At 45.0% G+C, this 13,121-nt stretch overlaps 1 long non-coding RNA gene across 1 annotated transcript in view; it reads right to left on the bottom strand.

Annotated features, from left to right (window-relative positions):
• The window catches only part of LOC308567863, a 57,362-nt gene extending 44,919 nt beyond the window's left edge, over positions 1 to 12,443 (bottom strand). The window contains exons 1-2 of the long non-coding RNA XR_014000393.1: positions 12,213 to 12,443; positions 11,710 to 11,765 (exon numbers count right to left, since the gene is read on the bottom strand). This is a non-coding gene — a long non-coding RNA (uncharacterized lncRNA). The remainder of the gene's footprint in view (positions 1 to 11,709; positions 11,766 to 12,212) is intronic.
• Between the last annotated feature and the right edge of the window lie 678 nt (positions 12,444 to 13,121).

Genomic DNA, 13,121 nt, shown 5'->3' on the forward strand with positions numbered 1-13,121 from the left:
AGTCCTATGATGCAAATGTTGTTTCACTACATGTTGTCCCAAAGCTCCTTTAGACTGTCCTCATGTTTTTTAAGTGCTTTTTCTTTTTGCTGCTCTGATTGAATGTTTCTTTTCTACCGTATCTTCTAAGACACTTATTCTATCTTCTGCTTCATTGAGCCTGCTTTTAATTCCTTCTAGCATATTCTTGATATCAGATATAGTATTCTTCATTTCTGCCTGGCTCTTATTTTTTATATTTATCTCTTTTTTCATGTTTTCACTAAGTCCCTCAACCTTTCTATTAAGTGTCTTGTTGTTCTCATTAATTTCCTTGAGCATCTTTATAACCATTACTCTGAACACTATTTCTGATAACTTGCTTAACTCCATCTCATCAAGGTCTTTTTCTGGCGATCTTTCCTTTTCTTTTGTTTGGGGGTTGTTTCTTTGTTTCCCCATTTTGGTGGCTCTTGGTGTTTGTATCTGTATATTAGATATATTTGCTGTCTCCCAGTCTTGTGGGGAGGGACTTTGTAGTGTATGTCCAGTGGAGCCCAGAGGTGTGTTTTCCTTATACTTCTGAGCTATTTGCTCTAGATATGTCCCTTTGTGGGTGTCCCTCTTCTGGGTTCTTTGGGTTCTTCTGTTGTGTTTGGGTCTAGATTGTTGTTGACCTATTCTTGGGAGGACTCTCCTCTCAGGTTGGCTATCTGTGTTGCTCAGCCTCAACCAAGCTGAATGAGTAGTTGTACAGGTGCTGGGAAGCAAAAAAAAAAAAAAAACACAACCAAACTGCCACGTAACAAGCAGTATCTTACCAAATTTCCTGACAATCACAATGAAAACATCCCAGAAGAAAGTAGAATTGGGAGAGCAAAGCGAGAACACAAATGTTCAAGCCATAAAAAACAAAAAAACAAAGAAAAAGAGAGAGAGAAGGATATTATTGCTAATATTAAAGAAAAAATTTTAAAATAAAAATAGGGAAGCTACTGGGAGAGAAAACGGGCAGAGAAAAGATTCTGAAAAAAAGGTGAGAAAAAAAATTGACCACAGAGCGTTAGGAATAGGAAAATAGTTGGAAAAGAAAAAAATAAAAACAAAATAAAGAGACAAACAAAAAGAAACAAACAAACAGAAAGACAGGAAGACAGAGAATAAAAGGGGAGAGAAAGAAAAGAAAGGAAAAATAAAGTTATGCCAATGGAACAAAAAGAGAGAGGTAAATGAAGGACAAGGAGGGAGTCCAGTAAGAGATAGGGGGGAAACAATAGAGAAAAGCAGTAAACTTTTTGGTTATAGTGATAATATCCCAGCAATAAAGCAGGGAATATCAAGAAAATCTTGATAATAGAACAAAAACAAACATAAAAAACAAACATACATAAAAAACAAACATAAAAAACAAGCAAAGCAAAACAAAATTAATTAAAAATTAAAAACAAAAAATTCAAAAATAATTTTTTTTTCTCTCTTTTTTCTAAAAATAAGTCAATCAGGTGAGTTTCATCTGGGCAGCTTATGTCATCTGCGGCTCACTGTTTTGTATGCTGATTTCAGGTCTCCTGGGAGGTACTTGTGTCAGCTGATGTCAGGAGCTGTCTAGGTTTGGCTCTGGTGTCCTTAGGTAGTTGACTGATGTGAGGCTCTCCTCTTTTCAGCTATTTTGCCTCCCCTTTGCGGTTGCCTGATCTTTCTCCAGAGTCTTCTGAAGAGTCTTTAGGATGCAGGCCAGCTAGTGTAGCTCGGGATATGCTCCCCTTTACTTAGAGGCTTCACTGTCAGGCACTCACTGTGGGGAAGTTAGTTTCTGCTTCAAAGCCAGCTTCTCAGTCTCTACCCTGTCCTCCAATTCTAGTTCCCCATACAACAGACTGCTGCAGGTTCAGATTAAATCCCATCTGTTGCCTTTTCTGTATGGGCAGTTTCAGTGGCTTGGGCTCAGTGGGTTCGATTAAAAAAAAAATTCCGCATTGTCTGCCCAGCCCCCAGAAGGGGTTTTAAGCTTTTCCTCCAGTTCCCAAACAAGAGTCTTATTTTTGTATTGTTGTCCTGTGAGCTACTCTCCCTTCCCCCTCAGGACTGTGCCCTGTGGGGGTATCTGGGGCCTCAGTGAGCTGGATCAGCCCCTTTCCTGTTGGATGTGGTGCTCCTAACCTGCATGAGAGGCAGGCGGGTTCCGCCCCTCCCTTCCTAGATCTGGTTGGCTGATCTCACAGGGTGATCATTTCATACTCTCCACTACACAGACACAAATCCCAGTTTTTGCTGGTCTGCTGTCCCAATGCAATCCAGGAAGATGGACTCCCATTCAGCAATCAAAAACTCAAAAACACACACAGCAACACACAGGCAAAAAACCCGCCCTGCGAGGTCCTGCTGCCCCCTTGCCTCTGAACCAAGCAGGAGGGGTTACAAAGTCAGCCCTATGCAGATCTTCTGTACAGCTGATCTCAGTAAAGCTGGGTCAGCTCCTTTCAGCTATCCCAGCTCCCCTCAGAGCAGGTCAAAAATCCTCGATTCGCCACACAGGCAGCTGGAGTCCCAATCCACCCCACCTGCAGCTCTGGTGGCTGGAGTCCCAATGTGCCCCACCGGCAGTTCCAGACCCTCTGTGGCAGCGGGAGGGCTCTCTTCTCTTTCCCTGCACCACACAGTTCAAATGCTTTCTGGGGTTCTGCACAATGCCTTACAGGAAAGCAGAGGGTCCCTGTAAGTGGCTGCTCAGTGCTGCCTTCTGGCCTCTTTATGTTGGGAAGCCACACACTGTGGGACAGCCTTTCCCACAGTCAGCACCCAGTCAGCACCAGGGATGAAAGACTCCTCTCCTGTGTGCTGCCATTAGATGTGTTGTTTCAATGGGAAGGCACGGTTCCCTACTCACAGGCACACTGTTCCCCTGGCTCCCTCTGCCCGTTCTGCATGGCCTTTCCTTCCCTTCTCCTCCTCTCCAGGTTTCAGATTCCAGTTTTTGGACGCCAGTGCACACTCCCAAGGGGAGGGAGCTTTGCAGCCTCTAACCTTTGGGCCTTGGAGCCCAGCACTGGCTTCAGGGTGACTCCCCCTTTCTATGGCCCCCCTATCTTACCACACTCTGTGATATTTCTTCAGTGCTCCTTACTCGAAATATGTCCACTAAGGTATATTTCTCGTTTTTCCAAGCTGGTTATGCAGTATTTTAGCAGTAAATCGAGTCTGTAGCTGGGAGCCAGGGTGTTCTGCTTCTTGTCAGAGTGCCGCAATCTTCCCTCCCTCCCCAATGTTTTTTGTATTTCTATGTCATTCTTAATTTCCTTCATAGTTTCCACTTCTTTTCTCATGCTGTTGAGCATCCTTATGATCAGTATTCTGAACTCTACAGATAGCTGTTCTGGAGAATTCTTTTGTTCTTTCATTTGGGGTATTTTTTTTTTTATGTCTCCCCATTTTGGCTGCCTGTTTGGATTTGTTTCTATGTATTAGTTAGATATGCTAGGACTCCAAGTCTTTTGGATGGTCTCTGGTGCAGGCCAATGTCAGACACTGTTTGTGACTGGACTTGAGAACCCTGTTTGAAGCTTTCCACACTCCACAGCTTGTGGCTCCCTCTGCTGGGGCTGGGTGTGTTTAGATAGGACCAAGATGTGCACCAAGGTCTGCTTTTCCAAGCCCTGGGTCCAGAAGCAAATCAGGCAAACACAAAGCACACAGAGGCTATTATTTGGTGTCTTAATGAGCTTCAGGCTATAGAAACTCCACAGGGTGGGGCTAGAGGTTTTCCAGTGGGGTGGGGCAATTGCCCCCCCCCCACCACCGCCCAGACAAAAGGTGCTTGGAAGGTAAATGTCTGCCTGAGAAAGATGCCCTCTGCTGTATGGGGGAATGGCTCAGCACAGGAATTCAAATGGGTGCCTTCTGATCTCAATCTCCAGAGCCCACAACCCTAGATTCTCCTCAGACAGCTCCAGTCCTCTCTGCCCTCCCTCCACTGGAACCCAAGCTGAGTAGCTACACATGAAACTTTGTGAGTTGGCTCTTTAAGAGGGGGCCTGCATTTCTAGCCATCTCTCCCTGGCAGAAAGAAACCAGGCTGCTTTTCACAGCCAGATGTTATGTGGGCACCTTTCTCAGTTCTGGTCTCTGGGCTGGGGAGCCAAGCCTGGGGTTTAGGCCCCAGCGTTCTCAGTGGGAACCCCCACAGCTGAGATCTCCCTCAGGACCTTCAGCTGCTGCCTGTGGGAGCCCAGCCAGCCCTCTCACACCTCCGCACTTCCTACCAGTCTCTATGCCATCTCCACTTTAGGTCCTTGGTTATGAGAGTGCTGTCCAGTTCGTCTTCAGTTGATTTTTCAGTATGGTTTTCCTATATTTTAGTTGTAATTCCAGTTTGGTCCTGGGAGAGTGTCAGTGTACCTTCCACTTAATCTGCCGCCATTTGGAATCTCTCAGCTTGATTTCTTAAATAAAGATATTTGTCCAAGAAAAAAAACACAGTAAGTTTCTATGGCATCTCATTAACCAAGCAACATTGAATGAAACAACGTTGAACAAAATGATGTTGTTTGAGGACCTGCTACACTTTCAAATATGCATTCATCCAAGAGGACTTAGTTAAAAATGAAAGCAAAGCCTGGGGTTGGGGTTTTTGCCCCAGTCAGGCCTGCAGAGAACAGAGGAGCCATCGCACCGCACGGGCTTTGCCACTGCCTACTTTCCACCACCAGCCAGATCCTCTGTGATAGGAGCATTAGTATCACCAATGTCTGTGCTCCTGGGGCCTGAATCCTGCTGGTTCTTGTTATACTTTTTTTTTTTTTTAAAGAAAGCACTGGCTTTCATGGATATGCTATTATTTGAGCCCCAACCAAGAGGCTTTCTGAGGCTCAGATGCAGAATGATATGGCAAAGCCTCTTAATTCTCTGAAAGTGTGGAATAGTGTGCCTTGCAGACTACAGGGACTGGAACTGGCCAGTCATTGGAAAACCCAGAAGTGCTTTGGCCTCAGGCCCCAGCTACTGAGCTCTGATATCCATTCCCACATTTGCACCAGAGCCACACTTCCCACAGACTGCTCCCAGCCAGTGACAGAGTGGGGACACTAAGGCAGATCCACTCCCGGAGACGTGAACTCCTCTGATGGCTGAATTCTAGGACTCTTGTATCCACACTTCCATTTCTCTCACCCTCACTGGAATCAGACCGGCGTTGCAGTCTGATGGCTCTCCTAGGCTTTTCCATCTCGGTTCTCTCGCCTGTGTCTTTTCCATGTAAAATCCTTGCATATTAATCCCATCTAGGCATCTATTCCTCAGAGGACCTGAAGTAACACCATATATACTTTTAAGAATATGTAAATCCCTAACACTAGGTAAGAAATACCTCTCTGTGACAGCAGGAACCTCTACAGTCAGTCTGATGCTAGGAGCATTTTGAGTCCCCAGCATCTCTGTCTTAGTTTGGGTTCCCTTGGAAGTCATCAAAGGCTAGCACTTGACCATAGTAGTTTGTTTTGAAGACAACTGCAGGAGGCCCCAGCCTGGGAGTGGAGAAGTGACACGAGAGAGACCCAGAAGCCAACAGAGTGCATGTTAATGTTGCTCAGTCCAGCTGGGAACCTCTGCCAGACAGCAAGGGGGGTGGAGAGGAAGTCAGGGTATTTTCCCACCAGTTCCTCTGTGCCATCAGCTGAGGGCTGCTCCCAGGGGCATTAACTCCCTGACAGTTCTGCCATGTTCTGTGCATGGCAGAGCATGCCCCACTCTCTAGTGGGAGCTCCAGGCAGGCATGGGTGCAGGAATGGTGGGTGCCAGGCCTTATGGTTGAGGACCTCACAGCATTTGCCTCAATTCCAATTTTCAGGTTGTGAGGTTCCGGTGGCACTGAGCCAAGCAGTGCTCCCGTGAGAGACATTTACCTCCTGGCCACAGTGATGGGTTCAAGGCCCCGAACTAAACTAGACCAATCACAGCCTCCCTGGAACTTTTGTTGGCACTCCCGAGATCATAAGGACCAGGCACCGCCAAGCTGGTGTGGCCATGGCCATCCTGTCCTGACAATGGAACAGCCACCCTGAGCATGAAGCCAGTGTAGGTGGAATAAAGTGAAGAGATACTGAGAAGCAGAGAGGAGCTGGTACCTACTGATGACATTACTGAAATGACTGAATCTACATGTGCCTGAGGCCAAAGCACTTCTGGGTTTTCCCATGACATAAGCTAGTTAATTTTATTTCTTGCTGAAGCAAGTTTGAATGGAGGCTCCATCATTTGAAAACAATTAAATTTGGGCTCACATGAGTAGGCACCACAAGGGTGTTAATACAGAATCTTGATGCATGGATTTGAGAAAGAGAAAAGAACAGCTTCCCTTGGTGTGGAATCCTATATCCCTGATGAGACTTGTGCACAGTGTGTGATGGTCTACTGAGAAGACAGAAAGAGCCCCGCCCTCACTTGCCAGAGCATGGCAGGAGGCTTCAAAAGACTTCACCAGCCACAGAGCCTGGGAGGGTCCCACCTCAAGCTTCATTCTTCTTGAATGAAAACCTTACTGAACACCATCATAAAAGCTCTTAAATTTATTATTTTCTATAATCATAAACTGCGTGAGCACCTCAGAGCTTAACTTCCATGAAGCTGTGCCACAGCCATGTGCTGAAAACCACTGGAATTTCCACCACCATTTCACTTAATCCATGTTGAAGAATTCTGTTGCGTTAGACATTTTTGCCATTAGCACCTCTCTCCTAAAATCTCTGAATTTGGATTTATGGCTGAGTCCTATGGTTACATGCTTTTTAGCCAGGATTCTTGACTTTACAGGGTCTTTGGGTGGTAATTAGGCTTAGAAGAGGTCACGAGAGCAGGGCTCTTGTGATAGGGTTAGCAGTCTCAGGTGACACACAAGAAGAGGAGGTCCTTTGTGCACAGAGAAAGGGGACAGCCACCTGCAGGCCAGTAACCAGTCGGCCAGAACTTTGATCTTCAGCTTTCCAGCTTCCAGAACTATGAGAAAATAAGTGTATTTTGTTTAAGCCACTCAGTCTATAGTAATTTGTTATGGCAGCCTGAGCAAGCTAAGAGGGAAGCTGATCTCACTCTAACTGGAAACTGAGTCAAGGAGTAGGCGGCCAGTGTCACTACTCTCAGCTCTACAATCAGCGCTGGTTCCATCTACTCAGCACAGTCACATGGCCATGGGTAGTGGCTAATGGGGGGTTTGGTACCTGAAAATGTCTACCATGATTTCTCAACAGGGTATTTGGGGTAGGACAATTCTTTGGATGGAACTGGCACATGGAACAGGATGTTTAGCAGCCCTGGCCCTTGCCCACTAAATGACAATGGGGCCTCTCAGTCACTGGGACAACCAGAGCTGCCTCCGTACATTTCCAAACACCCTTGGGAGAAGGCAGTGCTGCTCCTAACTGCAACCAACTGGAACCCTCAGGGTCTAAGCTTTTCATCTCCTTGCCTCGTTCCCAGACTAATAGTTGGTCTATTAAAGCCCACCCAGTGGTCAGAACTGCCCAGTTAGTTATAGGGAGGGCATTTTGTTTGTTTGGTACTTGCTGAGAGGGTCTCTTTGTGCCGTTAGGTTTCCAGGGTTAATCAAAGGTAGTAACATCTGAACTCCAGGCCCTGCCGAGGCAGAATGGCATGTGTCCAGGGGTGTGCAGTCAGTACTGTACCTTGAGAAATTACTTATTTGACTTCTTGCATCCAGACAGAATACATTAAACTTATGAAGAGCGTCACCATTTTCCCTGGCTGACCCTCTCCAATTTGTCTTAGTCCCTGCTCTTAAAAATACCTTGCTTAATTAGTCTTCATGCAATTTATGCCAGCTTCTCCTTGCCTAGTGCCAAAAAATGTATAAACGGAGTCACTTTAAAATGGAGCCAGAGCTGTTATGCCAGAGGAGCTGCCTTGCCTCTCTTATGTCTCAAACCTTTAGGATGTTAAAACAAGGAAAAATAACCTTTGGATTGTGTCTAAGCAACCTCATGCCTCAAAGAACTGTTTGCAAAGATAACAAGAAAGCAGATATTATGATTACTAGACTAGTGACTATGGACTGAAAATTAAAAACATTATTTAGAACTAACATCACTATGTTATCTGCATCAATAGAAATTTCTTCCTTCTACTGATGTAATTGTTCTTTCCCCTTCTCAAAGATACCCATTGTCTTTGTCTCCTCATCAGAGGACTATTTGGGCTTCTGCCTGTATCAGTGTACCCCAAACAGCTGTTCTTTGCTTTGAAATAAATGCTTGTTGCTTCTCACTTTGAAAGGCTTTTTATTTTCAGGTTAACACTAGACACCCACATTTTATTACCCTAAGACACAATATATAACACACAATGGCTTGGACACTCAGCTCTGGAGTTAGGTAGCTTTAAATCCCACCTCTGTCCTTATTAGTTGTGTGAATAAGAGCTTTTTTTTTTTTTTTACTGTATAAAACAGGCATGACAATAATAGTTCCTACCTCATTGGTTGTTTGGAAGATAGAGGGAAATTACTGGCATTCAGGACAAGAAGCAGCACAAAACAGTCTGTGACTTTACCAAGATGTAAAAATTCTCAACTTTCTTTGTCATTTTGGGGTTAAATTAGTTAAAGCTCCAGTTTAAATGAAAATACTGGAAAACTCGTGGAATACAGAGCATGTGTGCTATTTATCTTTGTATCCTTTGCATCTAACTCACAGAAGATGAGTGCTGAATGACTTGTTGAATGAACAGTATCCAAAGGGTGTAGCAGGTCACTGTGACAGCAATAACAGCAGAAACCTTGACAGTGATTATCAAATGTCAGGCTACGTCCTCAGTGTTTTACATGTACATTGTTATTTAATCCTTATAAGGTAGATAGCTTTGACCTTTCCATTTTACAGTGAGGAAACTGAGGCTACAGAGAGAATAATTTGCCCAAGTTCACAGTTTGTAAATGTGAGCTTGAAAAAAGAACTAGTAGCTTGGAAGGGGAGACTAAGCTCTATCCCAAGACCTGTTCCCTTGTATCATCTCCCCGGGGCTGGGCGGGGTGGATGCTGAGGGGAGAGAGGATGGTGGATGGTGGCTTTTCTGTTCTCAGTTTCCACTCTGGTTGTCCTCTGTGGCTTTCTTCCAGCCTGACACACCTGCTTAGGCTGTTGGCCAGAGCTAAATTTATTTGCAAGCCCAGGGTTCAAACAGGCACATAAATTACAAGTGTATAGCCTCCTTCCTCAGTCCAGCTTGTCACAGCTGAGTACTCGTCAGGGTGTTACTGGCTGTCACTCCCAGTCTTAAGCTGTCGGCTCTTGTCTAGGTGCCTCCAGTTGCTCCCGCACCCCATGCAGTCAACGCAGCAGGCACTTATAAAGGAAGACTCCCCTCCCACAGTGATTAGTATGAACTCTTCACACAACCTAGTCCTTGCATCTTACCCTGTCACTTTCTCACATCTTCTGACCTTGTGAATCACCCAACTCACACTCCTTTATGCTTTTTCATCACTCCTAAGTTAAAGAATAACCACCTCCAAGTGATTTACAAAGCCATCTACCCTGTGGTCCGCCTGCCTCTCCAGACTACCCCAGCCTACCCTGCCCCCTGCACCTCCCTCAGTTTCTTACAAATGAGCAGGATATTTTGATGCCATAAAGATGGGAGAGTGATTTTTCTGTAACTATTAGGCAATAGGCTTCTAGTAATGGAAAAGGCTGTGTTCATCAATATGATTCTTATTTTGCTAAGGCTGGATAAATACCAGCAAACTGCTCAAAATTTAAGTCACTTCTTTGGCATATCAGGACAATGCTCCAACCAACTGATCTACCTGGTGAGGGCTTAAATCACTTCCTTTTAAGTCCCTTCAACCACTGAATCAGTTTCTGCTTTAGTAACTGAAATCAAGATTCAGCCGCCTGCCACCACAAAAGCCAAACTCATGAGAAAGGTGCTGGTGGAAAAGGAAAGAGGTTTATTCAAGTGCTGGTCACCTGAGGAGATGGGGGACTCTTGTCCAAAGCCCATCTCCACATCTCAGTGCAGGAAGAGGTTTTTATAAGGAGAGAGAAGGAAACCAGAACAAAGAGATCAAGAGGAAGGGGTTGGAAAGTTCTCTACATGCAGCCAGCAAAGTCCATTCTGACAAGGACCTTGAAACTGGTCAAGTGATGGTCTGGTGTGTGTCATCCTGGTTCCACATCACCCTGGTTCTGTGTCATCCTGGTTCTTTGTCATCCTGTTTCTACGTTACCCTGGTTCTATGTCACCCTGGTTCTACATTACCCTGGTTCTACATCACCCTGGTTCTACATCGTCCTGGTTCTCTGTCATCCTGGTTCTACATCATCCTGGTTCTTCGTCATCCTGGTTCTATGTTGAAGGTGAGCAAATCTCCCAGAACTGGGATGATTTAAATCACTTCCTTTGAGGTTCCTCCTCCCACTTCAAGGAGATTGGAGTCTGCATCTTCTGAAATTAGATCCTAGGATTCTTATACAAACTTGCTGTTTACCTACAAGCTACATATTAGTCAGAGTCAGTATTGACAGAAACAATGTCAAAAGAATGATACAGGGGTGACAATTACCCATTGTTATACTTTTTACATTTACTGTAGTCACATAATATGTAAGACTTTCAGAGGTAACTTTAGGAAGGCCCAATGATAAAAATTCCATAAGACTCCTTAAACAGATTTGAGGAAAGACCCCATCTCTTCCAACTATAATATTTTGGGGGAGGTAAACAAACCAGTAAACTGAAAACTCCTTGAGAAAGGGGCCTTATTTTTGGGTCTTTTGCAGAATTTGGCATTTACTAGACTGAATGGAAAAGGGTGGAGTCTGGGGAAGAGGAGAAGGAGAAGATGCTCTCTAACACTCATTGCACACCTGCCCTGCAGCAGGTACACATGTTACATGGTATCCCTAATCTTCACAACAACTCTGTGAACAAACGTTATTATTCCCATTTCAGAGGAGGGAACAGACCACAGAGGTTGAACTAGGACTCGCACAGCTGGCAGTGGGCAGCAGCAGTGCGGGAACCCAGGCTCTGAGTCCCTGATTAAAGTCAGAGAAACCATGCTCTGCTCCAGCTCACATCGCCCTCTACGCTTTTCCCTGCAACCACAAGACCCTGTATGCAAACCTCTAGTGAGGGCCCCTTGACATCTCAAAAACCTACAATTCAAAGTTCATGTTTTGTCAGAATTCAGTTTTTGGAAAGCTGGCAGGTATGCAGATATTTGAAAAAGAAATCACTGTTCGGAGTCCATGCTCTGGACACGCAGGAGTGTCAGAAATCTAGCTGGGTAATTTACTAAAGGTTCATTCAAATGTGCCTGCATCATGAAATTATATAGTCTTTTTGCTTTTTCAGTGATGGGGAATACTTGGATTTTTGAACTATTTCTAACAGAGAATATTTATTTATTTTTTTGAGGAGTTTAAGTGTTCATTAAATACTGAAATATATTTCAGGGACTTAATTGTTATAGATATGGAAATAGGACCACTTGAGTTATGTTACCAGTTGCCAGTTTCTCATACACATCAACAATCTGTCTCCTTTCAAAGTATAACAGTTGGCAGAAATTCTTGAGCACGTGAGATTACAATTGTTTTCAGATATTAAAAATCAGCCTTCAGATCGTCACTGCTGTGCATCCCCCACTCCCTTCCACACACAGCTCTAGCTCACCACTTCATCTCCAAGAGGGAGGGCACTTGACTTGATGCTCCCTACCTTCGCTCTGGGGTGTCAGCTAACGGCTGTGATCCCCTCATGTGACAATCCGCCAGCTGCAGGAAGAAGGCAATGACACATGTGAGACTCAGGAACTAACTCGATTTCCTAGCAACCAAGAAAAACCATTTCTCCTCTGTCAGCAGGAATGCTCAGATTTATGTTAGCTACAAATGCCCATTATCACCATTGTAAACCATATATTTGCAGGCAGTATTTACAGCCAGCTAATCATGGCACTCCATCCTGGCAGCCCCCAAACTTGTGTGTTTGCCATTTGGAACCCCCCAAAATATGACTAGATGGATTTTGGGTACTATTTTAGTCAATAGAAGTGTCTGACAAACAATAACTGCCTAATTATAAAGGAAGATTACTGATACCATTAATTGAATGGTTATAAAACTCTGGTAAAGTCAGATGGTAGTGAAGTCCATTTTCAATTTACTTGGCTATTAAAAGTATTTTTGGCTATAAAATAAACAGACACAAAGCATACTAACCAGGCTAATATGGAAGCATAAAAACAGAAGGCAGAAGCTTGTAGCAATTAGTGGCCATGATTAGCTGTGCCAGTCTCGGCAGTGGAAATTGAAGAATGATTTATGACAGTGCTCCGGTGAAGCCAGTTTGCTGGTGACTGTTCTGATTGCAGGTGGGCTGGCGATCACCAATTCAATTGCCAAAAAGTCATCTCCACCTTAAGCACTGTGCCAGGCTTCCTCGGGACTGTTGTATCTGTTACCTGTAACTGAAAGATGCTTATCTGACACAGCTCCTCATTCAGACCCTCAGTTTCCCTCGGGAGTGGCTGGTCTAGGGGCCTTGCTGCTCTAAGAGGCCCTGAGATGATCTGTTCAAACATCACATTCTACCACCCTGAACCTGCACCAGGGTGCGACGAAGACATGCGAATCCACTACCCAATCAGAACCACTTCCTAACGAGATCCCAGGTGCTTTCTGTGCACATTGAAGATGAAGAAATGCCACTTCAAACAATTTTCTCTAAGTCACCCCAGAATGAGACTTATCTGAAGTGCTGGCTGAACATACAACCTCCTGACCCTCTCTGATGCACCCCCCAGAAGTGGTCTAGGCCGGGGCCAGGTTCATGTGGGTCACTAATGCCTTCCTTTTCTGGAGAAAAAATCTTGATTCTCTGCTCAAACCCAGTGGCTCTCAGTGTTACTTAGCGAGCTCTTTAAAATCCTGAAGCTAGGTCCGGCCGGGCGTGACTCAGCGATTGGGCATCGACCTAGGATCCAGGAGATCGCGGTTAGATTCCAGGTCAGGGCACATGCCGGGGTTGTGGGCTCGATACCCAGCAGGGGACGTGCAGGAGGCAGCCAGATCAATGACGACTCTCTCACCATTGATGTTTCTATGTCTCTCACTCTCTCTCCCTTCCTC

This window comes from Miniopterus schreibersii (genome assembly GCF_964146895.1).
Source record: "Miniopterus schreibersii genome assembly, chromosome: 15".
NCBI classification, from domain to species: domain Eukaryota; kingdom Metazoa; phylum Chordata; class Mammalia; order Chiroptera; family Miniopteridae; genus Miniopterus; species Miniopterus schreibersii.